The sequence below is a fragment of the Typopeltis vanoorti genome, chromosome 13, assembly GCF_054136105.1.
Source record: "Typopeltis vanoorti isolate ZY-2024b chromosome 13, IOZ_Tvanoo_1.0, whole genome shotgun sequence".
NCBI lineage: Eukaryota > Metazoa > Arthropoda > Arachnida > Uropygi > Thelyphonidae > Typopeltis > Typopeltis vanoorti.
Window position 1 is genome coordinate 62126388 of NC_143561.1, and position 26047 is coordinate 62152434.

Consider the following 26047-nt stretch of genomic DNA (forward strand, 5'->3'; position numbering starts at 1 on the left):
GAATAATATCAGTTTTAATAGATGCAATTCAAAACTCCCTGTGATTTTACAAATTTATGTGCCAACCACAGCTGAATATGATGAGGAAATTAAAGAATATTATGAAAAAAATAAAAGAAGCTATCAAAGACATCAGAGAAACCACAGTAAGAAAGCAAAGAATAAGCTATGTCATAGGACTATATTATTATTATTAGTAGTAGTATTATTCAGGCCTCCAAGGAGTCAAAAGACTCATCGAGGGAGGTCCTTCCTAAGACATAAAGTCTGTCAAGACACATCGAGGGGAGGTCCCCCCCCTGAGAAACACAAAGTCTATCATACCACTCTTTAAACTCACTGACCGACCGTTCTCGCTCCCACCACTCCATCAGGCAATGCATTCCACGGCTCAACCACCCTCCACACAAAGAAACCACTCCTTACCCTCTTGCTCACAGTTTCCTTTCGTAACTTCCAGGGATGGCCTCTTGTCATCACTCCTTCCCGCTGTTCAACCAAGTGAAAGAACTCCCCAGTGTCAACCCTGTAACCACCTCTCAACAGTTTAAAAGTCTCAATCATATCACCTCTCCTTCTTCTATCCACCAAACTCTGCAGTCCACATTCTCTCAGCCGATCCTCATAACTATCCTTGTACAGTCCTGTAACCATCTTTGTCATCCGTCTTTGTATCCTTTCCACAGTTAATTTATCCCCTTCAAATCCTGGGGACCAAATCTGAGAACAATAGTCCAAGTGTGGTCTGATCAGAGACTTATACAACGGAATGATAACCCTCTTATCTTTGCAGGTCAGTGTCCTTCTCATAATTGCAGCGATCCTCTGTGTTACCTTCACCACCTTTGCAATATGTCCCCTAAACTTCAGGTTTCTATCAATCATCAACCCCAGATCTCTTGTTTCGCCTTCTTCCTCCAGTATAACTCCTCCCCCAGAGTATGCAACATCCCATTGATGTTTTCCAAACCTCAAGACCTTACAATTTGCTGCATTAAACTGACATCCCCCATTCATTTGCACATCTATCTAGCTTATTTAAATCCTTTTGCAGGGCTATCACATCTGCACTATTACTAATAATCCTTCCCAGCTTCGCATCATCCGCAAACAACTGAATATCCCCCTGCAATCCACTGGCTATGTCATTGATATAAAGGTTAAACAATATAGGTCCTAGTACTGAGCCCTGTGGGACCCCACTTGTAACCCTCTGCCTCCTGGAAACTGCTCCACCATACACAACTCTCTGATACCTATCAGACAGCCAATCCTGAATCCAGTTGACCAATCTGACATCCAGATCCATGTGCTGCAACTTAAATATCAGCATATCATATGGCACCCTGTCAAATGCCTTCGCCAAGTCTAAGAAAATTGCAGTATATGCCTTTCCCTCATCTAATGTTCTTGTAACTTTATTATAAAAGGCTAGCATATTGCTAAAACAAGAGCGTCCTTTCACAAATCCATGTTGATTCTCACAGATAACATTACCCTCATCCGCCCAATGCTGTATACGGTCCCTCACTACTTTCTCCAAGATCTTAACAACTACTGATGACACACAGACTGGCCTATAATTAGACACTTCCAGTCTGTTACCACCCTTATGCAATGGCACTATCTTACCTTCCTTCCATTCCCTGGGCACCTTTGCCAAAGCCAGACTTTCATTGAAAAGCCACGTTAAAGGCACTGTCAATTCCCTAGCACATTCTCTCAAAACTCGTGGTGAAATACCATCCAGTCCCACAGCTTTACTGACATCCAGAGTACCCAGTATCTGAAACACACTCTCCTCCTGTACCTCCAGACCTCGAACCAGTCCTATCCCTGTAGCATTAAAACTGACTCCTCTAGGATGAAATACTCCAATAAAGTGTTCATTGAACAATTCCACTATGTCCTCTGCATCAGTCATTCTATTCCCATTTTTATCCCACAATATCATTCTTCCACAGTCATTTCTCCTCCTACTGGCCACATAGCTAAAAAATTCCCTAGGATTTTCTTTGGATCTTAGGGCCAATCTCCTCTTATATTCCAGTTTCGCTTTCCTTACCACACTAGTCACTCTTCTGGCCTGTGTCTTATATTCCTCATGCATCTCTTCACCTGTCTCCTTATATCGCTTCCATAGCCTCTTTTTCACATGCAATTCCTGTTTAATATTGTTTGTCATCCACTTTACTCCAAATTGCGTCCTCTTCTTCCCTCGTGGTATACAACTTGCCATTGCTGATAACAAATATTCTTTCACAATTTCCCACGCACTAGTGATATCCCAGCCTTCCAATTCCTCCCTCCATGAAACTTCCCGAAGTTGACGTCTAAGACTATTATAATCAGCTGCCTTATAATTCCACATAAGTTCCCATCTCTTTGATATTCCTGCATGTCTATTCATTTTCCAAGTCAACACCATATGGTCACTCTCTCCAACTGGTGGGAGAGACGTCAACTCAGTTATTATCAACTCTTCTGATGCTATAACCAAATCCAAAACTTTTGAACCTCTTGTTCCCTCTGTTACATGTTGCCTAAGACATTTGTCCCTCAAGAATTCTAGAAATTCCATTCCCCTATTGCTACATGCATCTTCCTCTCTCCAATTTATACTACTGAAGTTAAAATCTCCCATAACAATCATTCTTCTTGCACTTGCCAAACTTAGCTGTCTAAACATCTCCTGGTCCCCATCCTCTGTGCTCCTGGGTCTGTAGCAACACCCCCACTAAATATCCTGTCTTGCCTACCTCTACCTCACACCATACGCTCTCAAAATCATTTGTCTCACTTCCTTCCAAATTCTCCACTCTTAGAGGACATAGGTCATCACTTATCATAAGCAGTACCCCACCACCACGCTTTCCCCTCCTATCCTGACGAAAAATGCTATACCCAGCGACTTCTATTCCTGTTGTTATATCCCCTTCTGTCAACCACGTCTCAGTGATCGCAATAATTTTTGGCCAGGCTGATGCTATCTGCGCCACCAATTCCTCTCCCTTATTCCGGATACTCCTGGCATTAGTATAAAGCATATAAATGCCATTGTTTCTATACCCAGCATTATCCCTTCTAGACTCCACTGGGCTCAGTGTTACCTGACATTGTCTCCGTTCTCCCAAGTATCCATTCCCACAAGAGGCCACCCCTGCTATCATCCTCCCTGGGACACACTGACTCGTTCAGAACAGCAATCTTTCCGGATGCCTATGTCCTTCCTCATTCAAATGTAAACGGTCTCTCGCATACAATTCCTCTCTTTCCTCAAATGCACTCCAAGCATCCACATATACCAGTCCTCTCTTGTCACACATTCTCGCTATTATGCCATTCAATATCACCGCTCTTCTGCTCAGCAGATGTAAATCAATACAAAAAGGTATTAACAAGGAATTTTCTAAATGGATATGGCATAAAAAATGATAGAGGAGATAGATGCATTGAGTTTGTTTAAAACATAAATTGATAATCACAAACGTTTTATGAACTGAAAGAAAAAAGCAATGTAAGCAATGTACATGTTGAGATCTCCAATTAGTACATATAGTAATTAAATAGATTTTAGAATTGAGTTACTATTCCCATGGCTTGTAGTATTCATATTTTTAAATTAATACTACTTTCATACATAACTATTGTGTATTATTAAAACACTTAAGGAAATTGAACAACGTAGTTAAGGATATAAATTAAATTAAACTTTAATAAATATTTTCCGATATTTCATGAGTTCCTTTAGAAGATGGCAATGTCACATTGCCATCTTCTAAAGGAACTTACAAAAAAGCACGTGCACGTAGGCACTACAAACACAGTAACTGGGAATGAAGCTATTGTTCTCCTAAAAGTCCTGATGGTGCCCTCTAGCGGGCTAAGTAGGTGTTCTTGGCCGTTGGGCTGAAGGTCTGCTGATGTAAGCCTCCCAGATTTGGGGCAGTCGCATACAACCAAATTTGTTGAGGTTTGGAGAATTTCTTAGGGCTGAGGCTGATTCCATAAATAGTCTTTCGTATTTGTATTTGCTACGGTGTATTACTGCAGCTTTCTTCCACCGTACTCTGTGGCGTGTATCCAGAGCGTGGTCCGCAAGACCAGAATGGCTGTACTTGTGAAACCGGACGTAGTCCTTGCGTTCAGAAATTCTGATATTTGCTGTCCTGCCTGTTTGGCCAAAGTAAGACAGATTACAACTGCAAGGGACCTGGTATACACCAAGTAGGTCTAGGGGAAGTGGTTGGTCTTTAGTGGAGCGGATAAGGGATGCCAATTTTCTGTAATGTTTGTAACAGGAGGTCGGGTCATGCTTTTTTAAGATTTTGGTAATCTTTTCCGAGGTGCCTCGGATGTAAGGAATGGTGATGGATTTAGAGTAATCCTTGTTGTGGAGGGGGGGGGAATCTGTGGTTTGTAGGTTCTAATATTTTTTGGACTATAGGGCACCATCAGGACTTTTAGGAGAACAATAGCTTCATTCCCAGTTACTGTGTTTGTAGTGCCTACGTGCACGTGCTTTTTTGTAATTTCCTTTAGAAGATTGCAATGTGATATTGCCGAAATATCGGAAAATATTTATTAAAGTTTAATTTAATTTATATCCTTAACTACGTTGTTCAATTTCCTTAAGTGTTTTAATAATGCATAACAAACGTATAAGCCTGTCTAGGAGAAATAACTATTGTGTACTTCTTCAGATTGCTACAAAAAACACAAATACAAAAAGGTATTAACAAGGAGTTTTCTAAATAACAAACCATCATTTTTTAATTAATTCAACATTCACAGATGTTGAATGTAGGAAAGAGATATCATGAGCGTGGATCATTGTTACAGGATATACCATACTTTCTTTCATATCCTAATTGTCTCATATCCTTTATCTCATAACCGGAGTTGATTTAATATCAGGCCTTGGTTTTGACTACAATAGGTTAGACATCATATAAACTCACCAGACTTCTGAAATTTACATACATAAGCATTAAATTATATATAAAGTATTGTAGTGAGTTGACAATTAACTTGATGGTTTTTGTTAGTAGTGTCAAAGGCCAACCAAATTTATATGCCTGTTTATTTCTCCACATCTCTGACATGTTCTTTTTGATGGATTTCTCCAGAACAATTGCGCTTATGTAGACCAACTGGAAGAATGAAAGTACGTTGCACCCTTTGATTGGAAAAGGCCTAAGTTGATTTTCATCACGACGAGAGGAATCTTTATGAGTTTTTTAATTGGAGGAGAGTTAGCCGATCTCATACAGAAGTAGTATGGTTTTTCCTCCTAGAAAAACGGGTTTTACATCCCACATACAGACAAATTGGCCTTCAGAATACTTGCAATTTACAGACAAAAAATAATAATGGTGGAGGTGGGTAGAAGATTGGTGCTGGTGTAAATGCCGATGACAGTAATGGTTCGGTGTAGGTGGTGGATTAAGCGATGCAGACGGAGAGTTGTGGAGTAGGTGCCCTCCCTCAATGAGTCTTTGGACTCCTTGGAGGTGTTGCAAAATAATAATAATAACATCTGTCCAATGTAATAACATCACCATTGCAATAGATTTTAGAAACTCCTGGTTTCTTCATAGGTTGATAGGATTGTTTTGTCAATCTTAATATTGTGGAGACTTTTTTTTTTTTTTTTTGTAGAGATCTAAAGGCAATGTTTAAGTTATGTTTTTGTAAGATTTTTGTTATTTTGTCTATGATATTTTTGACATAAGGTAAAGAAACCTCACCTCTACTCATCTGGTTGTTGTCTTGGAGTCATTTGGCCTATCCATCTACCAGGAAGTTGGATGTTCAAAAGGAACATGACTCCATAATGGATGTGTAGCAATGCTCCATCTTGCTGAAAGACAGTATTGGGTCTGTTTCAGAAGTTGAGGTAATAGCCTTATCTCCAATATATTGCAATACACAATTCTGGTTACATTTTTTTCAGCAAGCATGCCCACAAACTTTATCTTCTGTCAGGGAAAAAAACACATTTACCTTTAGATTGTTCCTTGAATGTTCAACAGCTGCAAGTGGGGTTTTAAAACCCCATACACGGATGTTGTGTTGGTACACTTTTCCTGGCAAATGAAATGTAGCTTCGTCACCGAAACACTTCTTGACATGAATGTCTCATCCTCTTTGATGCAGGTCATAATGTCCGAGCAAAAAGAGAAGCAAACCAGCTTATCATTTGGCATAATAGTATATAATCTAAAATTCTTTGAGTTTCTTTTTCAATTATTGCATGTTGCATTTTCCTATTGCTAATTGGTTTTTCATAAAAATAGACAGAAATTGATCAAATCATTTTGACTCACCCTGTATTTCATCCAATGTTATGAAATTGTCTAAACTGATTGGACTGCATGCTGATATCCAAGTTTTGGGAAGTGATCACTATTAACTAATCTATGCAACTTTTTACAATGGTTCTTTTGAACTCTAATATTGTAATATATACTTGAACAGTGACCGAGACACAAGCTAATATGCACATGAATTCATCATCATCATCATGCTTTTCATGGAGCCTAGAGTGGCCTGTTCTAGCCTTATAAGTCATTGTTGAATCTCTTTAGAGGTTTTGTCTTGGTTTTCTTTTTCCTAATGGTTTGTAATTTAAGGCTTGTTTTGGTAATCTTTCTGTTTTCATTCTTTCAATGTGTTCCATCCATTTATTATTTGGCCAACCAGGCCAGAATTTATGTTTATTTTTTAATTTTTTCTATTACTGATTTCTGGTTTAATTCTTTCATAATTTCTTTATTTATTTTGTGATCGAACAGAGTTTACTTCGCAGTTTTTCTGATAAACTTCATTTCACCAGGTATTAATCTTCATTTGTCTTTTTGTTTTATTGTCCAGATTTCACTTCCAAACAATAGGACTGGTAGGGCTAATGTGTTGTATACTTTTAGTCTGGTTCATTTTCAAACTAGGTTAGGTTTAAATAGAGAGTTAATTACACCTGTTATTTTTAAATATTTTGCAATTTTTAGGTTTATATCTTTTTAATTTTTCATATGTAATCATGCGTCCTAGGGAGGTAAATGAATTTACCTGTTCTAAAATCTTCTTATCTATTACTATTTTAGTTCTTATTGGATCTTGTCCTTTAAAGCTCATTGTTTTTTATTTTTCTGTTGATATTATCATTCCGTAACTTTGGCTATTTCATTTAAATTAAAATATCTTTCTATAAGTTATCTTTAGAATTTATAATTATGATTTGATCATCAGTAAAAAGGAGAGTGTTTAAGTTCACAGTAGGAGAAAGTTTAATACCTTGATGGAAATTTTTATTCCATTTTATTATTATTTCATTTAGATAAATATTAAAAAGAGATGCTGAAAGGGAAATATCCCTGTCGGACTCCTCCATTTATCTCTTTCTTTCTTTCTCTCTCTCTCTCTCTCTCTCTCTCTCTTGGATATAATAGTTCATAATTTAATCTTATTGGTATTTGATTATTTTCATATATACTTATGATAGCTTTTAGAATATTATTTGATATTTGTCTTTCTTTCAAAATGTTAAATAGAATATTTCTTGAATAGAATATGTGCATGCATTATGACTCATTATTGTGATTCATCTTTTGAATGTAGTTAATGGTCTGCCTCTCTGATGAAGGCCATGTAATGTTGGATAAAATATATTGGAATTTTTTTAAACAAAATTCTATATTATTTTTGCTACATGTGTAAGTGGTGATAGAGTTACTTTATAATGTCAAGTGCACATGTCCCATTAAAAGTATTAAAACTGGTCATTAATTTATTAAATTGTTTTACCTTTTTACAAGTTTTTTTGCCAGTACTAATTTAAAGATTTTATAATGACACATCTGAGATATAGAAATGGAATAACAAATGCAAAAGTTATGCCAAGTGCTGACTGTGGATTGGGCCACAGACTTGTGAGAAATACAATAAGTTAGAAAAAGAAAACTAACACCTTAAGCATTCAAATAGGATAGAGCTAAATTAAATAACAGTAATACCAATACTTTATTTCAAAAAGACAGCACAGTATATCGAAAAGAAAGAGATAGAGATCCCAACAAATGGATCAATATAAAGGAATCAATATTGACTACAGCAGTAAAATAAAGAGAGAATTTAAAAAACCAGGCATGAACATGTAAAATATTAGATAAACAAATAAAAAATAAATGAAAAGAAGAAAAACATAAATGGATCAATAATAGTTGCCTAGAAGCAGAGAAACTGGATAAAGAAAGTAAGATTACATTCAAAAACAAAGTACCTTAATAACCAAAAGAAAACTGAGAGGAGTCAAAGATAACAGCATAGTGGGAAAGGTTGTCATCGTGTTGCCAAGGTATGATGATGAGTTGGGAAGGAGAGACAAAATCATGAATGGTATGCTAACAGAGCTGCGTGAGGAGACGGGACTGAAGTTTCTGGATGTATGGCATGTGTTTGAGAGAAGAATAAAATTATACAGGCATGATGTGTTGCATTTAAATGGCATTGGAGTTAGTATACTGGAGAAAGTGTTGCTGGTTGAAAGTGCAGTGTGTCATGCGTGAAAGAGATCAGAAGGAGATGAAGAAAAAAATCAGGAGAGTGGTAGCGAAGAGACAGAAGTGCTTGGCAGTGGAAACAGTAGTAGTGTGAGATATGAGAGAATGGGAATGCAAGAAGAACAGGGAAACAGGAGGAGCTCGAGTGGACAGGGAGAGTGGATGTTGAAAGTGGAAGTGAATGTGTGTATGAAGATGAAGTATATTGTGTGTGGGTGGAGAAGTTGAGACTGAGCAGATATATGTGTGGTAAGTGGTGATAAAGGTGATTGGGCAGGTGTGGTGGGGAAATCACAACCAACACATGGCTTGGATAGGACTGGCTATAGACTTAAAAATAAACTGCTCTGTTTGTTTACAAATGACAGAACAATTAGAAATAAAGGAGATGAAATGGTTTCAGTGATTGAGATCATTTGCCCCAAAATCATTGAAATAAGTGAAACATGGTTGAATGAAGATATCGTAATGGTAAAAGAAATGGAAGGATACAGTATTTTTCGTGAGGATAGAAATGGCAAGAAGGGAAGGGGAATGATGCTGATGATAGAAGGGGGAATTAAGTTCACATAAGGTAGACATGAAAAGGAGAAATAGTGGTAATAGTTTTGAGGAGGCAGTATGGTATAACGTGGAGGTTGAGAGGAAGAGAGAAATTATTATTATTATTACCTCAAGACCTCATGGAGTCAAAGACTCATCTGGGAGGTCCTTTTATCACACACACACACATCTCATCATACCGAGCGTTAAACACACTCAAACTCCTCGCAGACACCACACTCTCAGGCAAGGCATTCCAATCATTCACAACTCTGCATGAAAAAAACCTGCCTCTCACTCCCCTACTCACATCCTCTTTATACAGTTTCCAGGGATGACCTCTGGTTCTCTCCTGATCTTTCACTATTTTCTGAAGAACTTCTCCACCATTGATCTCATAACAACCCCTTACCAACTTGTAGGTCTCTATCATATCTCCCCTCTTCCTTCTCTCCACCAGACTCTGCAAATTACATCTTCTCAATCTTTCCTCATACTCAACATTCCAGAGGTCAGAAACTACCTTAATCAGTCGCCTTTGGACCCTTTCCAACATCTCTTCATCCTTCTGAACCTTTTTTTAACCTGGTGACCAAATCTGGGCACAATAGTCCATGTGTGGCCTAATCAAAGTCTTATACAATGGAACAAGAATCTCCCTACTTCTACATGTCAGTGTCCTCTGCATCATTCCCAGAAGCCTTTGTGTTGTCTTCACAATTTTGGTGATGTGTCCCCTAAATTTTAGATTCTTATTCACTATCACCCCCAGATCTCTTATTTCCTCTACCTCCAACAATATATTCTCATCAAGCATAAATTCTGCATCCTATCTTTGTTTTCCAAATTTTAAAACCTTACATTTTGCAACATTGAACTCATATCCCCATTTTGCTTGCCCAATCACTCAATTTATTCACGTCTTCTTGCAAGGCCACAACATCTTCACTACTCTTTATGATTCGTCCCAACTTTGCATCATCTGCAAACAATTGAATATCTCCATCCAAATCTTCGCCAATATCATTAACTTACAAGTTAAATAGTAATGGCCCTAAAACAGACCCCTGAGGCACTCCACTAGTGACTTTCCTTTTCCTGGATATCACACCCCGATACACAACTTGTTGAAACCTATCAGATAGCCAGTCTCCAATCCAATGCACTAATCTAATATCCAAACCCATCTGCTCTAGTTTGACTGTCAACTTATCATGAGGTACTCTAGCAAAAGCTTTTGCGAAATCCAAGTATATTACTGTGTATCCTTCTCCTCTGTCCAAGGAAGCAGTCACTCTATTGTAATAAGTAAATAGATGACTAAAACATGACCTCCCTTTAGCAAATCCATGCTGTCCATCAAAGATAATACCATTGTTGTCAACCCAACTCTGGATCCTAGTTATCACAAGCTTCTCCAACAACTTAACCACAACACCTGACACACAGATAGGCCTATAGTTTGATGCTTGAGTTCGATCACCTCCTTTATGAAGTGGCATAATCTTGTCCTCCTTCCACTCCTCAGGAACTTGACCAAGTGCAAGACTCATATTAAAACAATATGTCAAGGCAGGTGTCAACTCCCTGGCACTTTCCTTCAAAATATGTGGTGATATATCATAAAGTCCCACAGCCTTATTTACATCTAGTTTACTCAACTCCCCAAACACCTCTTGCTCACTTACAGTCAGTCTCTTCTCCCCATCATCAACTGCTCTCAATCTCTCCATGAAGTGACATTCACAAGATTGAAAGATCTTTATTAACTACTCATTAAGTATCTCCATCACACACATTCTGCAACAGCTGTCTTTATACCAATTTCTCCAATCGGTGTCATCCTTCCATAATCATTCTTTCTTTTGCTGGCTACATATCGAAAGAACTCCCTAGGATTCTTTTTGGCTTCACTAGCTAACTGCTGTTCATACCTCTCTTTAGCTACTCTCACCAACCAAGTCACCCTCCTTGCCTGGTCATTGTAGACCTCACGAAATTGGTTATTTCCACTTCTCTTATGCTGCCTCCACAATGCCCTTTTTCTCTGTATTGCATGCTTGATCTCTTTATTCATCCATCTCACACCGACCTTATTTAACCTTCTCACCCTTGGAATACATTTAAACATTGCATATGCTAGATAGTTTTTGAAAACCCCCAAGCTGCATTGATATCTTTTCCAGCTAACTCCTCATTCCATGCTACACCCGCAAGCTGTCTCCTAGGCTCTTCATAATCACCCCCCCCCCAACTGGATTAGTGAACAAAGGAAGGGTAATTATTATGGGTGATTTCAATTATGGTGGTATAGATTGGAAGGAAGAGATAGCATTTGGGAATAAGAAAAACGGATTTCTCGAGTTCTTAAGAGATAACTATGTCAGGCAGCACGTAAAGGAAGGCACATGTGAATCGAGAGTTCTAGATCTGATCATTTCATCAGAGGATGCAATTGTGAGCGGGGGGGGGGGGGGGTCACACTTACCTCCACTTGGTGAAAGTGATCATGAAGTAATCACCTGTGTTATAGCTAGCCATATGCAGACTCTTGTGAGGAAAGGATATATGTGGAATTATAAGGCTAGTAATTATGACAAGCTTAGGACACAACTTAGAGCTATAACATGGAACAAGAAGATGAGTGCTGAGGAAATAAATGCTGCATGGGAACTGACAAAGAAATACATAACAGCATCAATGTGTGAATGTATTCTAAATGACAAAAGGCGGAATAAGATAGGTATAAAATGGATGAATGTGGAGCATAAGCATGAAATCTAGAAGAAGTTACTTTTGAGGCAGTACAAGATGGACAATAGTAATAATCAGTCACATGAAGAGTATAAAGAACAAGCTAGGAGAGAGAGAGACTCAGTTAGTAAGGAAAACAAAAGAAGAGTATGAGAAGAAATTGGCAAATCAGGTGAAGAAAAACCCTAGAGAGTGTTTTAGATAGGTGGCAAGTAGAAAGAAGAATGATCGAAAAACGGTGTCGAGGCTAGCTGGTGAACGGTCGTGCTATCGGAGAGCTCCTGAGAGATTTGTGTTTTTTGTTGATTTATTGATGTTTTGGATTCAATTTAATGGACTTAAGTGTGTAATTTTGGTATATTATTGGAGCTTTATTAGCGTGGTTAGTGTACTAAAGTGTTTTATAACATAATCTATGTCGGGAAGTCGCCGCTAGATGAATTCGTAATGTGTAGTGTTCGTGCAAGCTCCAGATAAGATAAGTATCATTTTCAGTTATTGATACAAATTACTTAATATTGTGTAGTTTTGTTTTGTTTGCCTTGCGTATTTTAGTGCGTCTATTTTTGGTGTGTTATAACGTATAATTTGACAAAACACGTTGCAAATTAAGTATGGCACCTATGCAAAGGAAACTGGCAGCCAGTAATGATGGTTCACCATCGTTATCAAAGAACGGTAGCATAAAAGAAATGAGTCAGTGTACTAGCTGTGAAATGTACGGTCGGAGTGTGGTTAGATGATAATAAAGGATTGAATGTGTGTAGAAAATGTAGGGAGAATGAGGAATTGAAGTGTATTTCGGATCGTGAGTGTGATATTTTTGTCAACCTTCAGAATGAAGGAAATAGGGATATGACAAGAAACGGCAAGGTTGTACATGAAAATTGTGAGAGTGTGAATGTAGAAAGTGTGAATGATAGTATAAATGGTTTCTCAGAGAATAAAAAAGATGAGATAGATGCATTGAGTGAGATCGCGTTGTTGAATAGTGCGATAGAAAGAGCAAAACAGCAGCTAGAGTGCATGAACAAAAGTAGACTGAATGAACCAACCAATAATAAAAGGTATGACAGGAAAAATAGACATATGAATGTGAACATGAACAAAATGAAGGATAGAGTGCTGTATGGAGACTCGTTAGTACGAGGTGTGTTAGTAGAGGACTTGACAAAATCGTACCAACCTGGTGCGACCATAAAGGACGTAACTGAGTCTATTAGAGAGCAAAAGGAAAGGGTGAAAGAAATGATTGTTGTGGCAGGTACGAATGATTTGAAAGGAGATAAAATGGAAATGATAGTAGACCTGAATGAATTGTTTGAGGTAGCAAAAGAAAAGAGTGAGAGAGTTAGAATGATTAGTCTTTTGCAACGGTATGACAGTGAAATGTTTAAAAGGAGGGCCATAATTGCGAATGACTTTATGCGTGGGTTATGTATGACGAGTGGTGTGGAATTTGTGGATGTGTGGAGTGAGTTTGATGGGCGAAAGGATCTATATAAAATGGATGGCTTGCATTTGAATGGTTATGGTGTAAGAAGACTTGAGAAAGTGTTGCTGAATGTAGTGGATGTGCAAATTCAGGGAAACTAGATTTTTTAAGGGGGGGGGGTAGATATACAGTCCTTATGGAGGCAGTTGAATGTAAGAATGAATATAATATGCCAGAGCAAATAAGGACAACAAATCTGAGTGGGATAGTTAATATAAGGCATCAAGGTAGGGTTGGGGCTAATGGGGGTCTTAAATTCATGTACACTGATACTAGGAGTATTAGGAACAAGAAGGAACAGTTTTTGGCCATGGTTGGCACTTCCAGACCACAGGTTATAGGTATTAGTGAAACATGGCTGACTGTAGATAGTGGGATTGAATGTGATGGGTATAGTGTGTTCAGGAATGACAGAGAGAATAAAATGGGGGGAGGAGTATTGTTGATGATAGCTGATGAGCTACAGCCAAGGAGAATAGAAGTTGAATTGCAGGATAGAGAAAAGAGCAATTTGAGGCCATTTGGTGTGAGATTGTGGCTAGCAGAACTAAATATACAATTGGGTGCTGCTATAGACCAGGTGATGGAAAAGATGGTGGTGACAGTATGCACAAGCAAATAGAAGAAATGGGTGGAAGGAGGGTGATTATTATGGGAGATTTCAACTATGGTCGCATTGATTGGAGTGAGGAGAGGACACACGGGAGGAAGGAACTGGATTTTATGTGGTTATTAAGGGATAACTATCTGCGACAGCATGTAATGGAAAATACTAGGGGTCAGAGAGTGCTTGACCTAGTAATTACATCTGAGGATTTGGCTGTAACAAATATGACCACATTGCCACCAATTGGTGAGAGTGATCATAGGGTCTTAACTTGGGAGGTGGCTAAAGGTGTAGAATTTTCAATTAAGACAGGGTACATGTGGAATTATTGGGCAGGAAAGTATGACAAGCTTAGGAGTTTGATTGGTTCAGTGCCATGGCATGTACAACTGCAAGGACTAGAAGTTGATAGTGCATGGGAGGTAGTTAAGAAGTGCTTGCATGAAGCAATGGCTGACTGTATACCTAGAGTCCGAATAATAAATCAAGTAGGAGTTAAATGGATGAATAACACCATTAAGCTTGAGCTGCAAAAAAAGAAACAACTATGGAGGGAATTTAAGGAGAAGGGTGACCGGCAGGCACATGAACGGTATAAAGCGCAGGCCAGAAAGGTGACGAGTGTGGTAAGAAAAGCAAAAAAGGATTACGAAAGAACATTGGCCATGCAGGCTAAAGAGAATCCTAAACAGTTTTTTTAGATATGTAGCAAGTAAAAGGAAAAATGTACATGGCAGATTGATTTTAAAGAATGCCGATGGTAGGGAGGTAACTGAATCAGTTGAGATAGTTGAGTTACTGAGTGAGCACTTTGCAAAAGTATATCATCCAGGTGGTGACATTGCAGAAACGAATAAACCAGTAGATTATACGGGAACTGTGGTTAATGAAGTGGAGGTGAGTAGTCTATTGCATAACCTCAATGTCAATACATCTGTGGGATTGGATGGTATACCAGCTCGTGTTGTACGAGAAGCAGCTAAAGAATTGTCAGTACCCTTGACCATTTTGTTTAATTTGAGTCTCGGGTCTGGGTTAGTCCCGAGCGGGTGGAAAGAGGGGAAAATAGTTCCACTGCATAAAGGTGGTTCCAAGACTGCTGTTGTAAATTACCGACCGATTACCATATCAGGAATCATTGTCAAGGTCTTAGAGAAATTAGTCAAGAAAAGAATACAGGATTGGATAGATGAAAAGGGGATATCGTATGGGGGACAACATGGTTTTGTGAAGGGTAGATCATGCCTCAGTAACTTGCTCACGTTTTATAACACAGTGACGGCTGAACTGGATAGGAATAATGGGTTTACAGTGATACTACTGGACCTTGCCAAGGCCTTTGATAGGATACCACATGGAACCCTAATCAGTAAACTGGAGCAGATGGGTATAGATATAGGGTTGGTGAGATGGATAGGAGGGTGGTTGAAGGAGAGATATCAAAGAGTGGTTTATTCAGGAGTGGAGTCTAAAAGACGTCTTGTGACTAGTGGAGTGCCACAGGGCTCTGTTATTGGACCACTGCTTTTCAATTTGTTCATCAATGATATTGGAAAGGATCTGAGAGGAAGTGTTCACTTGTTTGCTGATGATGCAAAGTTGGGTAGAGCAACTGTGAGTGCACAGGATGTCAAAATGTTACAGGATGATTTGGATAGTTTGGAGGACTGGGCTAGGAAAAATGGATGTCAATTTAATGTGGCAAAGTGTAAGGTTATGCACTTTGGGGTGAAAAGAATAGCAGCAGTATATCGCATTGGTGGAACCATACTCCAGGAGATTGATGAGGCCAGGGATTTGGGAGTGTTGGTGGATAGGGAGTTGAAGTTTAGGGGGCACATTGCAAAAGTAACTAAAACAGCTCACCAAATCACTTGGCTTCTGAAAAATACTTTAACATGCAGAGACGAACAAGTTGTTGTTCCTCTGTATCGAGCCTTGATAAGACCCCATCTGGACTTCTGTGCCCAGCTATGGGCACCATGGTTTCTTCGTGATGGGGAGGAAGTGGAGAGGGTCCAGAGACGAGTGACCAAGATGATGGCAGGTCTGTGGAATGAACCTTATGAGAATAGGTTGAAGATTTGTGGCTTGCAGAAATTGGACGATAGGCAAAGGAGGGGTGATATGATTGAGACATTCAAATTACTGAAGGGTTTTTATAAGATTGATCCAGAAGATATTTTTGAAAATATGACTGGTGGTGGGAGGACTAGGGGCCACGCATGGAAGCTGGGCAAGAGCGTGGTTGACAAGGGTGTTAGAGCTAGGTTCTTTACTTGGAGAGTGGTAAATGAGTGGAATAAGCTTCCAGAGTCTGTTGTGGGTGCTACGACCGTGAATGAGTTCAAGGCAAGGTATGACAGATACTGTGTGAATGTTGAATAGTTGTTCTTGACATGATGTTAGGGCCTCCCTTGATGAGTCTGTCGACTCCTTGGAGTTTCCCGGAACAATAACAATAATAATAATAATAACGATCATGGTAAGATGAAGTTAATGGATGGAAGTGGTAGAATGGTAACTGCTGCAGAAGACATTGTTGAGGTATTCAGTGATCAATTTATAAGGGTGTTTCATCCTGATCAGGGTGGAATCATGATGAAATTAAGTGTAGAGGATGCACGAGGGGGGGGAGATAGCTTAATTGTGAGTGAGCAGGAGGTATTTGAGGCTATAAATAACCTTGATGTCAATAAGGCGATAGGATTTGATGACATATCACTATGCATTTTAAGGGAATGTTCCAGGGAATTTGCAGGCATTGGCATGCCTGCTTAATAAAAGTCTTACAACAGCACAGGTTACAAGGGAGTGAAAGGAGTGTAAAACTGTTCCACTGCATAAAGGTGGTGATAAGGTTGTAGCTTCAAATTATAGGCCGGTCTGTATAGCTGGAGGTGTGGTGAAGGTACTAGAGAGAGATTGGTGAGAAGTAGCATATAAAAATGGGTTGATAACATCAGTATTCTCTGTGGTTATCAGCACAGGTTTGCTATGGGGAGATCATGTTTCACTAACTTATTTATGTACTATAACAAGGAGACAAATACCTTGGACAGGGGAGATGCATATACAGTGGTGTACTTAGATTTTGCAAAAGCTTTTGATAGACTGCCACATGACAAGCTCTTAAATAAATTGAAACAGATGGGATTGGATAAGAGACTTCTGAGTTGGATCAGTGACTGCTTTTGGATAGGTATCAGAAAGTTATGGAAGTGCAATATCCCGAAAGAGAAAGGTCACTAATGGTGTGCTGAAGGAGCCAGTTTAGGGGCCATTGTTGTTCAATTTGTATGTTAATGATATTGGGATGGTTTTAACTAGTGATATGCAGCTGTTTGCATATGATGCAAAACTGGGGAAAGAAATGCAGAGTCAAGCAGATGTTATGGCCTTACAAGAAAACTTGAATAGATTGCATGAATGGGCAGGTAAGTGGAACTGTCAGATTAATGTTGGAAAGTGTAAGGTTTTGAGATTTGGTAAGCAACAATGGAATGCAAAGTATACACTTGGTGGGGAAACTTTTACGAAAGTAGAGGATAATAATAGAGGAGATGAGAGATTTAGGAGTAATGGACAAGGACCTGAAATTCAGGGGCCACATTTCACAAGTTGTGAAGATGTCACATCTGATAATGACAATGATGTGGAGGACCCTGACATGCAGAAATAAAGATGTTATGATTCCATTGTATAAGGCCTTGTTCAGGTCTCATGGATTATTGTGGACAGATTCGGTCACCCGGTTTTCATGATGACGAGGATATGTTGGAAAGGGTCCAGAGAAGATTCACAAAGGTGGTCAGTGGTCTTTGGAATGTGGAGTATGAGAACAGATTGAGAGAATGTAAGTTGCAGAGCCTTGTGAATAGGAGAAAGAGAGGGAGGGATATGATTGAGATATATAAGCTAGTTAGGAGTTGTTATCAGGTCGACATGGAAGAGATTTTTCATAGAATGGGAGAGGGGTAGAACAAGAGGACATTGCTGGAAACTGTATAAGGAGAGTATGAGCAGAGGAATGAGGAGCAAGTTGTTTGCATCGAGAGTGGTTGGTGAGTGGAATGCATTGCCTGAGTGTGTTGTGGGTGTAGACAACAATGAATCAGTTTAAAGCATGGTTGGATGAGCATATGTGCAATAATGCATACTTCCTCCAATGAGGCTCTGACTCCATGTAGGTCAAATAATAATAATAACAAGCCAACAGTTAAATAATAAGAACTACAATGTTATTATAAATCCAGAAGACAAGATACAAAGATTATTATTATTGTTATTATCACATCCTCCATGGTGTCAGCAGATTCATCATAGGAGAGTGCAATACTCATCAACACTTTTATTATACTGAATCCTAAAATCCTTAACACTTCCGACATTAACAACAAATTTTGGCAATGTGTTCCATTCATCCACAATTCTCCATGTAAAAAATCTATTTCTCACACTGATCTTCACCACCCTTACACAACTTCCAGGGATGATTTCTGGTTCTTCTCCTCTTGCCTTCTCTTTTTTATAATATTCTCTGGTTTAATCCAATAAAATCCCTTTACTAATTTAAACATCTCTATCATATCACCTCTTTTTCTCCTATCCACCAAACTCTATAATCCACATTCCTTTAACCTCTCTACATAGCTAACATTCTAGAACCCTGATATTTTCTTAGTCTCTCATCTACGGATCCTCTCCAATATTTCCACATCACAATGAAAACCAAGTGACCAAATCTGAGCACAGTATCACAAATGTGATCTGAGCAATTCTTTATATAATGGCACAACCACATCCTTATTTCAACATATGTTAGTGTATTGCTTATCATAGCAGCAATATAATGTGTAATCTTTGCAATGCTTGCAACTGCCTTCTAAACTTCTACTTAAAACAGTCTAAAGTCAACCATCCCTCCCAGATCTCAAATCTCATCCACTTCATACAGTATAAGGGTTCTTTGAAAAGTTTGGTAAAAAAATAAGTTAAATTTTTTTTTTTGGAAAATTCACCTTTATTTCTCAACATAGTCTCCATCAAGGTCTACACATTTGGTCCAGTGAGTTTCCAATTTTTTCATCCCATCTAAAAAGTAGGATTTGTCAAATTGTGCAAAATAGTCATTGGTAGACTTGATGACATCCTCGTTTGAAGAAATTTTTTCCCACCAACCCAAATTTTTAAGTTTGGGAGCAAGAAGAAGTCACATGGAATCAAGTCCGGAGAATAAGCTGAATGCGGAACCAATTCGAACCTCGATTAGTGTAATTTTACCACCGCAACGGCCAATGTGTAGGATGGGGAGTCTCGATGAAAGAGCACTTTTTTATGTGCCAATCTTGGCCATTTTTTCTTCAGTTCTTCTCTTAAACAGTCCAACAATGACGCATAAGACTCCTGTTATTGTCTTACCCTTTTCCAAATAGTCTATCATGACAATTCCTTGGGAATCCCAAAAAACAGTGGCCATCACCTTCCCAGCTGATAAAACGGGCTTCGCTTTTTTTTTGTGCTCTTTCACTGGGCATTGTCCAGTGTTTTGACAGCTGCTTGGACTCAGGTGTGTGGTGGATCCAAGTTTCATCTACAGTCATGAATCGATACAAAAAAATCCTGCGAATTGCGATTAAACATCACCAAACACTCCGTTGAAATGTCTTTTTGCATGAGTTTTTGATTGACAGTGAACAATCGTGGCACCCATGGGATACAGCTTTTTCATGTGCAATTTTTTGTGCAGGATATTATACACCCATTCAGTTGAGATGCCTACAATCTCAGAAATCTTATGCACTTTCGCTCAGCTGTCTTGCATAACGATACCATGGATTTTGTCAATCTTTCCTTCATAGTGACCTCATTCGGGCATCCGGAGCGCGCTTCATTTTTGATGGACTTACTACCATGTTTAAACTCATTTATCCAAAAATAGTCTTTAATGCTGGAGCAGAGTCCCTATTAACTACATCTAACTCGGCTTTGATCTTCATGGCTGTCCACTTCTTCAAATAAGTGTTTTTATCACTGCAGGAAACTCATTTTTCTCCATTATTATGAAAAATGCAAACACAGTCATTTTAAATGTTTGCGAAATGAGAACTATGCTAGGGATGATGAAAAAGATGATACATGCCGACACTGCTATGAATGAATGAATTGTGTCGCCATCTATTGGAAATTTACCAGACTTTTCAAACAACCCTCATATAGATCCATCAATATAGTACATAACATTATATTTCTGCACTCAAAATGCAACACCTTGCACTTATTAATATTAAAACTACAACCTTACTAATTTGTCCAAGCCAAAATTCAAATCAAATCTTCCCAAAGGAATTAAGATCAACACTGCTCCTTATAATTCTCCTGAACTTTGCATCATCAGCAAACAATTGCCAGGAAAACCCATGATTGATGTAAACTCAAATAATCCAGTTATACTTAAATAAATAGTTAAAGCAATAAATGAGATACCTAATGGTAAACTGACAGGATGTGATGGAACATCATCGTACTTGAGTTAAATAGATGAAAAAGGAACAGCTCATTTAACAGAAATAATAAAGAATATATATAATACAGGCATACTATCAGTATGGTAGTATTTTCTGATCTTCGTGTTTCATATTCGGCTTTGAAATAATGAGGGATTTATTATCTCCTTCACTTAATTTACGTTGCTGGAAAAGAAAAAAAAAATAGCCTCTTGGTTCTTTATTGTAGTAATAATATATATATATATATATATATATATATATATATATATATGCAGGGCCGGCGGAAGCGGGCATGCAGAGCAAGCAGTGCATGCGTGCGCCGCTATGAAGGGGGCACCCTGCCGGAGCACTGTTCATAAGTTCATTTTTAAGAAACAAAATTTTTATTATGAAAACAAAAAAAACTTACAATGATCAATATTCAAAAGAAAAATATAATATATCCCAGAGATACATATGGTCACAAATTTGGCGACACGTAATAGAAAAATGGAAAACGGTGACCTCGTGCCAAGAACATGGCTCATTTATTCTGAAACTTTAAATTCTGTTTTTTGCTTTTGTTGCAAACCTTTCACACGTACCGAATCAAGTAGTCTTGTAGAAAGTTATAACGATTGGAGAAATGTAAGTACAACTTTGCATATACATGAGACTAGTTTAACTCACATAAAAAATTTCTTAAAATGGAAGAGAGTTGATAAAAATTTAAAAAACAAAACTACTATTGATTGAGAGACTCAATGGAAAAGAAACATTGGAAAAGACATTTTAGAACGCTTGACTGAAATTAAAAAATTCCTTGGTAGCCAAAATTTAGCTTTTCGCAGATCATCTGATAAATTATAAGAAAGGAATAACAGCAATTTTTTAAAATTAGTCAAACTGTTTGCGAAGTTTGATCCTGTTATGGAAAATCATGTTGAAAGGACCCTACAACGAAACAACAGAGTACACTATATGAGTAAAGACAGTCAAAATGAAATATTGGAAACTTTAAGCAATGCAATCAGGGATACAATTTTATTATCAATTCTAAAATATTATTCCATAATTTTAGGCTGCACACTTGATGTAAGTAAAACAGAACAAATGACCATTATTATTAGCTTTGTTTCCTGTGACAATGGAATTGTCAAGATCAGTGAAAACTTTTTAGGTGTTGCAGATATATCAGATTTCACAGGACGTGGTTTATGTGCAACAATAATGGAACAACTGGAAAAATGGAATATTCCAATTGAAGATATGTGAGGTCAAGGGTATGACAATGGGAAAATATGAAAGGGGAAAAAATATGAACTCCAAAACTTGCTTTTAAACAAAAATCCTTGAACTTTTTATGTACCATGTGCTGCTCATACTCTAAATTTAATCATTAATGATGCAGCCAAAGTGAATGCAGATACAATTAGTTTCTTTGCAATTATTCAAGAAATAAACAATTTCTTTTCATTCTCTTACAAACATTAGGCAATCTTTTTAAAGTTCGTAAAAAAATTAACATTGAAACAGTCATCGGATATGCGATGGGAAAGTAAAATTAATGCAATCCGCCCTCTACGATATCAGTTACGAGAAATTTAAGATGCACTTTTTGAAGTTTTAAATAATGAAAATTTTAATAAAGAAACTCAGCATGAAGCACAAACATTATGTGCTAAAATAAAGGACTACAAATTTATTTGTTCTCTTATAACTGGGCATGATTTACTTAACAGAATAAACCCTGTGAGTAAAATGCTTCAAGACAAAAATATGAACATTACACTTGTTTAGAATCTATCGAAAACTTAAAAATATTCTTACAAGAGTATCAGATACAAATTTTAAAGAAGATCTAAAACTGCAAAAGAACTGGGTGAAGAGGTGGATGGAGAACAAGAATTTAAAACTGGTATGGAAGTCCGACGACGAAAGAAGACACGACAATTTGACTACGAGCGTCATGACGAAACGCCACAATTTCCAGAAAATAAATTTAGAGTGAACGTGTTTTATACACTTCTAGACAGTGCAATGTGTTCGTTAATAGAACGTTTTGAACAACTAAAATCATATTATGATAATTTCAATTTCTTGTATAGATTACTACAAATTAACAACGAAGTTTTACGAAAAAATTTTGACGATTTAGAGATTCTCTTGAAGGACAATAAAGATATAAATGCAATAGAACGATATGATGAGTTATGTGCTTTCTGGGATATTTTTCGGAAGGATAATTTAAATATTCAAAACCCTTTCAATATTCTTAATTTTATTGTGCCCAATAATTTATCTTTCCCTAACTTTTCAATTGCTTTAAGAATACTATTAACCTTACCTGCTAGAGTTAGTGTAGCGAGCGGTGTACGTTTCTTTTCCAAGTTGAAATTGATTAAAAAGTAGGTTTTAATTTAAAACCCACTTAAGAACAAGTATGTCACAAAAAAGGCTTGTTAGTTTGGCGTTAATAGCTATTGAAAATGATTTATGTGCGGAATTAAATGTTAAGACCATTATTTCTAATTTTGTGAACATGAAATCAAAAATTCTAAAATTTTAATTTAAAAAATTTCAAGTCGTGTTGTACCATCATTTTTTATTTTGTTCCTGGCAAGATCTATGCAAGTATACTTGAGAAGAATTGTGGAAGAAAAGCTTGGTGAAGAACAAGCAGGATTCAGGCCAAATAGAGGCTGTCAGAATCAGATGTTCACTTTACGACAAATAGTCGAGAAAGCATGGGAATACAACAAAGATCTGTATTTAAGTTTTGTCGATTTGGAAAAGGCATGTGACAAGGGGCCAAGAGAGAAGCTATTCAATACGTTGCAGTTATATGGTGTCAATGGGGCATTATATCAAGCAATACTTAGTCTTTATTTGAGTTGTAAGTCAGCAGTTAGAATTGAAGGAAGTACAGGAAGATGGTTTAATGTTAAATCTGGTGTGAGACAAGGATGTACATTATCCCCTCTGTTATTCATTATCTATATGGATCACATTATGAAGGAATGTGGTATTAAACCTAATATCAAAATTGGAGATGTTAAGGTCAGCTCTTTGCTTTATGCGGATGATGTTATACTTCTAAATAAATCCGCTACAAGTCTGCAAGATTCTCTGACTAAATTGAATAGCTGTTGTAATAGATATGGTATGAAGATCAGCAATAAAAAGACAAAGACAATGAAATAACTGGTAATTAATTTACGGAATTAACAACGCATATAAAGTAAATTAATTAAAGATAACTTTAATGAATCACTTCTATATTTCGACAATGTCACATTGTCATCTTCAGGAACATAAAGATATGGTATGTGCACTACAGGAACTAACAAAGCAAATGAGGAAGAAATTAAGACACTAATTTTGTTCCTAAAGTCCTAATGGTGCCCTCTTGCGGGCTAATTTGGTAGTCTTGGCCGTTGGGCTGAAGTTCTCATGATGAAAGTCTCCCAAATTTGGGGCAGTTTCATGCACCCAAATTTGTTGAGGTTAGGAATGTTTTTTAGAGCTGCTGAAGATTCTTTGAATAATCTTTCGTATTTAAACTTGCTGCGATGGATTATTTTTGTCTTCTTCCAACGAATTTTATGGTGGGTATCTAAGGCATGGTCTGCCAGCCCAGAGCGGCTGTACTGGTGAAACCGGATGTAGTCTTGGTGTTCTGAAATCCTGATATTTGTTGTTCTGCCTGTTTGGCCAAAGTAGGACAATTTGCAGCTGCAAGGGACCTGGTATACACCAGGTAGGTCTAGGGGAAGTGGTTGGTCTTTGGTAGAGCGGATAAGGGATGCCAACTTTTTATATGGTCTGTAACAGGAAGTAAGGTCATATTTCTTGAGGATATTAGTTATTTTTTCAGAGGTGCCCTGGATGTAGGGGATAGTGATAGACTTGGTGTAGTCTTTATTGTTGAGGGGGGAAGGGGGGTTGTGGTTTTCAGGTTTTAGTATTTTTTGGATTTTTTTGGGGTTATAGCCATTGGCTAAGAAAGTGTTGAGGATGTGGTTTAGTTCCATAGTCAGGGCCTTGTCATCTGAGCAGATTAATTTTGCCCTGTTATATAGTGTTTTTATCACCCCATATTGTTGTGAGGGGGTGGGGGGTGGGATTGCTTGTGAATGTATCTGCCAGTGTGGGTGGGTTTTCTGTAAACAGAGAAAACCAAAGATCCATCAAGCTGGCGGGTGATTAAAGTGTCTAGGAAGGGGAGGGTGTTGTTTTCCTCTTTTTCTAAGGTGAACTGGACTCTGGGATGTTGGTTGTTTAAGTGTGTTAGGAAGGAGTGGAGTGAGTCTGAGCCATGTGGCCAAATAGCAAACACATCATCCACATAACGAAGCCAAATAGTGGGTTTTTGTGGGGCGGAGTTTAAGGCTTTTTCTTCAAATGTCTCCATAAAGAAATTGGCCAAGGGTGGGGAAAGTGGTGAACCCATGGCTGTCCCCTCTATCTGTTTGTAGAACTTTCCTTGCCAAACGAAATAGCCTGAGTTCATTGTGAACTGAAATAGGGCTGAGATATCGGGAGGAAACTTGGCTTGGATGAGCTCAAGGGTTTCTTTGAGTGGGACATTAGTGAATAGGGAGGAGACGTCAAAACTGACCATTATGTCAGTGTGTTGGAGTGTGAGGTTTTCTATACTGGCTTTAAAGTGGGCCGAGTTTTTTATGTGTGATGGTGTGTTGCCAGTGTAGTGTGTGAGCGTTTTGGCTAAATGTTTGGCTAATTTATATGTGGGGGAATCAATGCCTTCCACTATGGGACGTAATGGCACATTTTGTTTATGTATTTTTGGGAGTCCATATAATCGGGAGGGGGGGGGTCTAGAGTTATAAGGTTTAAGCTTGTTGGTGACTTCCACAGGCCAAGAAGTGACTTTCTTAAGGAGTCTGTGGATAGTTCTAATCTGAGAGCTGGTCGGATTATATTCAATGGGGAGGTAAGTAGTACGGTCTCGTATTAAGGAATTTAGCTTACCTTTGTAGTCTTTTTGATTGAGTACCACAGTGGCGCTTCCCTTATCAGCTTTGGTGATTACTATTTTTTTGTTGTTTTTTAATTCTTGTAGGGCTGTATATTCGTTTTTGGATAAGTTGGATTTTGGAGGTTTGGCTTTAGTGAGAACACCGACTACTTCCTGTTACAGACCATATAAAAAGTTGGCATCCCTTATCCGCTCTACCAAAGACCAACCACTTCCCCTAGACCTACCTGGTGTATACCAGGTCCCTTGCAGCTGCAAATTGTCCTACTTTGGCCAAACAGGCAGAACAACAAATATCAGGATTTCAGAACACCAAGACTACATCCGGTTTCACCAGTACAGCCGCTCTGGGCTGGCAGACCATGCCTTAGATACCCACCATAAAATTCGTTGGAAGAAGACAAAAATAATCCATCGCAGCAAGTTTAAATACGAAAGATTATTCAAAGAATCTTCAGCAGCTCTAAAAAACATTCCTAACCTCAACAAATTTGGGTGCATGAAACTGCCCCAAATTTGGGAGACTTTCATCATGAGAACTTCAGCCCAACGGCCAAGACTACCAAATTAGCCCGCAAGAGGGCACCATTAGGACTT

The 26047-nt window shown here is 38.1% G+C and overlaps 1 protein-coding gene across 1 annotated transcript in view; it reads right to left on the minus strand.

Moving 5' to 3' along the window:
- Window positions 1-26047, minus strand: part of LOC150100217 (kinesin-like protein KIF28) — a 308018-nt gene that overhangs the window by 102445 nt on the left and 179526 nt on the right. The gene's annotated exons all lie outside the window — the stretch shown is intronic.